Genomic DNA, 3,343 nt, shown 5'->3' with positions numbered 1-3,343 from the left:
GACTTGTAAGACATAACCCAACTCGAGTCTTGTTAGACCATGCATGTGTTGAGTAGGAAAGATTAAGTCGACTTGTAGGTGTTGTACAATCTAATCGATTCGGCTCCGGGACCCAAACTTTCCTAGGATTGTAAGATATAACCCAACTCAATCCATCACAACAATAATTGCTTGCTTATAATTTGAGAACATGTTTGTATGATCATATCCCATGATTCCCCTATGAACCCATGACACCCTAGTGCCTTTAATCAATTGTTTACACCCCTTATTTTATTCATCTTGCTAGTTTATTTTCATTGCTACCTTAGTTTAGTAACCTTCTACATCAACCCAATTTGTGACACCCCCTAGACACCACTAGTTACAATAGAATCCTCATTTCAATACCCGTCCCTTGGGATCCGACCTTTACTTGCCTCTTTACTAATTGTAGAGTTGTTTGTGAAGTATAAATTGTGTTTTGTATCGACCATTGACCAACGACCACATATGCTTAATTTGTGAAACGAAATGGCCTCGATCAAAAATGGCGCCGTTGCCGGGGACGGTGTTTAATTGATTTAAGCTTTCTTTTATTGTTTTTAGTTGTGTCTTTTTCACCTTGGGGAAGTAAAACTCCTCAAGGTTTGTTCTAATTGTTTTCGAGTTGTTTGATATTTTGCATGTCTAGAAGGTTACAAAGAGATTTGTTACCTTTTGACCGTGAAATCGAAAGAACCTTGACGAATAATAGGAGACTTGTTAGGAGGAATTTGAGAGGTGTTGGTGAAGTTGTTCAACCCACTAGTGAGTTTGTCAATCCTTTCGCAATAGAAGGAGAAGAAAACCCATTAAACAATATCCCACAAAATCCACCTACAATGCCTAAATTCTCGTCACACTCTATACCCACCGAGGAGGATTTACCAAATGGTACTCCTACCCCACAACATCTTACCGGAAACTTTATTGCCAAGTCCGCCTTCATCCAACTAGTTGAGAGGAGCCAATTCGGGGGAATGCCTAGTGAGGACCCTCATTCTCATATGGAATCCTTTTGCGATTATTGTGAAGCTATCTCTCAAACGGGCGTGACTCAAGACCAAATAAGATGGGTCTTATTTCCTTTTTCGTTAATCGGCACCGCAAAGCAATGGTTGAAGGGCCTTGATAAGGCCACCCTTGGAATAGATTCTTGGAAGAAGCTAGCTCTAGCTTTCTACAAAAAATTCTACCCACCGGAAAAGACCAATATGCTAAGAGCTCAAATTACGGGTTTTAAGCAAAGGGATGAAGAATCTTTGTATGAAGCTTGGGAGCAGTTCAAAGGTATTTGTCGCTCATGTCCTCACCATGGACTTAGCGAATGGTTTTTAGTGCAACAATTTTGGAATGGTTTATATGAAGATTCAAGGAACATTCTCAATATGGGATCAAATGGAATGTTCACCGAAGTTGATGACAACCAAACATGGAACAAGATTGAGGAAATGGCGGTCCATAATTCACAATATAGTAGACCTCGCAAGGCTACTAGAGGAGGAAAGTATGAAGTGGACACCGTTACTCAATTGGGTGCTCAACTTAGTGCTCACATTGACACAATCAACTTGAAGTTTGAACAAGCTATTGCTAGACTTGAGGAAAACTCAAAATCATCGAAGCATCATGTCAATGCCATGACGGCATCCTCATCAATCCCAAGCGGGATATGTGAGAATTGTGGAACCTTGGGTCATGACTCAAGTGAATGTAGGGGAACAACCGAACAAGTTAATGCTTTCCAAGCTTACAAAAGTGGTACCCCTTATTCAAATTTTTACAATGAAAACACCAAGTTCCATCCAAATCTCTCATACAAAAGCCAAAATGTTCAAAACCCTCAAACAACATACACTCCACCACCCATGAGAAATCAAAATCAAAGACCCTTTTTCAATCAAAACCAAGGCTACCAAAATCAAAATCCATACAATCACCAAAATGACCAAGGTTTTGATGTCCAAAAAGCGGTCCTCCAAATGCAAAAGAATCAACAAGAATTTTTCACTCAAATGCAAAAAGATAGCCAAGCAAAAGACACCACCATCAACAACATTCTAGCTCACACCAAGATGTTGGAAACGCAATTGACCCAACTAGCATCTTCAAGCTCACAAAGACAAAAGGGGCAATTACCACCTCAAGGTAATCCCCCTAGACATGAAACGGTTAGTGCCATTCACTTGAGAAGTGGTACAAGATATGAGGCACCAAAGGAGCAAGTTGAGAATGAAGTTGTGAGAGCTAGTGAAAAGGAAGAAATTGTGCAAGGCCCCAAAGAAGGGGAATCATCAAAAGAAGAAAGTTCAAAGAAAAATGAAGACGAAGCCAAAGAAAAGGAGCCCATTGTGATTAGACTTCCTTTTCCAAGTCGTCAAGCCAAGCCCAAATTTGATGATCAACTTGGAAAGTTCATGGAGATTGTGAAGAACTTAGAAGTCTCAATTCCTTTCACGGAATTAATCAATCACGTTCCGGCCTATGCAAAGTACATGAAAGATATCCTCACAAAGAAGAAGTCGATCCGGAAACTTGAGACTATCGCCTTCACTAAGGTGAGTAGTGCAATACTTCAAGGGAGTTCACCTCCAAAGTTAAAGGATCCAGGAAGCTTCTCAATACCGTGTACCATTGGCGACACAACGATCAACAAAGCCTTATGTGATCTAGGGGCTAGTGTGAGTGTCATGCCGTACTCGGTAAGTAAAAGGTTGGGAATGGGAGAGCTTAAATGCACCAATATCACTCTTCAAATGGCCGATAGATCGAAGAAGACACCATTAGGGGTATGGGAAGATGTCCCCGTGCGAATTGGGAAGTTTTTCATCCCGGTGGACTTTGTCATTGTTGATATGGAGGAAGATTCCAACATTCCAATCATCTTAGGAAGACCTTTCCTACACACCGCGGGTGCGGTGATTGATGTGAAACATGGAGAGCTCACTCTAGAAGTGGGAGATGAAAGCATAACTTTTAATCTTGACAAGACCATGAGAGCTCCTCGTTTGCATGAGCCATGTTTCATGATTGACCACTATAGCCGGAGGGATGAAAGGAAGAAATCGGAACTCCAATGGAGGAAGAAAGTTGAAGATGCTCCATTCAAAGAGCAAGTGAATTGTGACAAGGAGAGCTTGCAAAGCTCATCAAAATCAACCAAGGAAGAAGATGATGGCCTCATTGGCCAAGAGAAGAAATTGGGAAAGTTGTCTCCATCTAAGCAAGAGATTTTCAATGATCAACTTAATGAAGTTTGTGGTCTTTGGGACGACGAATTTGAAGGGATCTTTAATCCCTACATTGGGCATGCCATCGATCA

The 3,343-nt window shown here is 41.1% G+C and overlaps 1 non-coding gene across 1 annotated transcript; it reads right to left on the bottom strand.

Moving 5' to 3' along the window:
* Positions 1–1,235: 1,235 nt before the first annotated feature.
* LOC141616622 (small nucleolar RNA R71) lies at positions 1,236–1,342 on the bottom strand. Its single transcript, XR_012530956.1, has one exon. It is a non-coding gene; the product is annotated as a small nucleolar RNA R71 (small nucleolar RNA).
* Positions 1,343–3,343: the final 2,001 nt, after the last annotated feature.

This window comes from Silene latifolia, chromosome 11, assembly GCF_048544455.1.
Source record: "Silene latifolia isolate original U9 population chromosome 11, ASM4854445v1, whole genome shotgun sequence".
Classification (NCBI taxonomy): Eukaryota; Viridiplantae; Streptophyta; class Magnoliopsida; order Caryophyllales; family Caryophyllaceae; genus Silene; species Silene latifolia.
The sequence above is the reverse complement of the archived record's forward strand: the minus strand, read 5'-3'. Positions and strand labels throughout refer to the sequence as shown.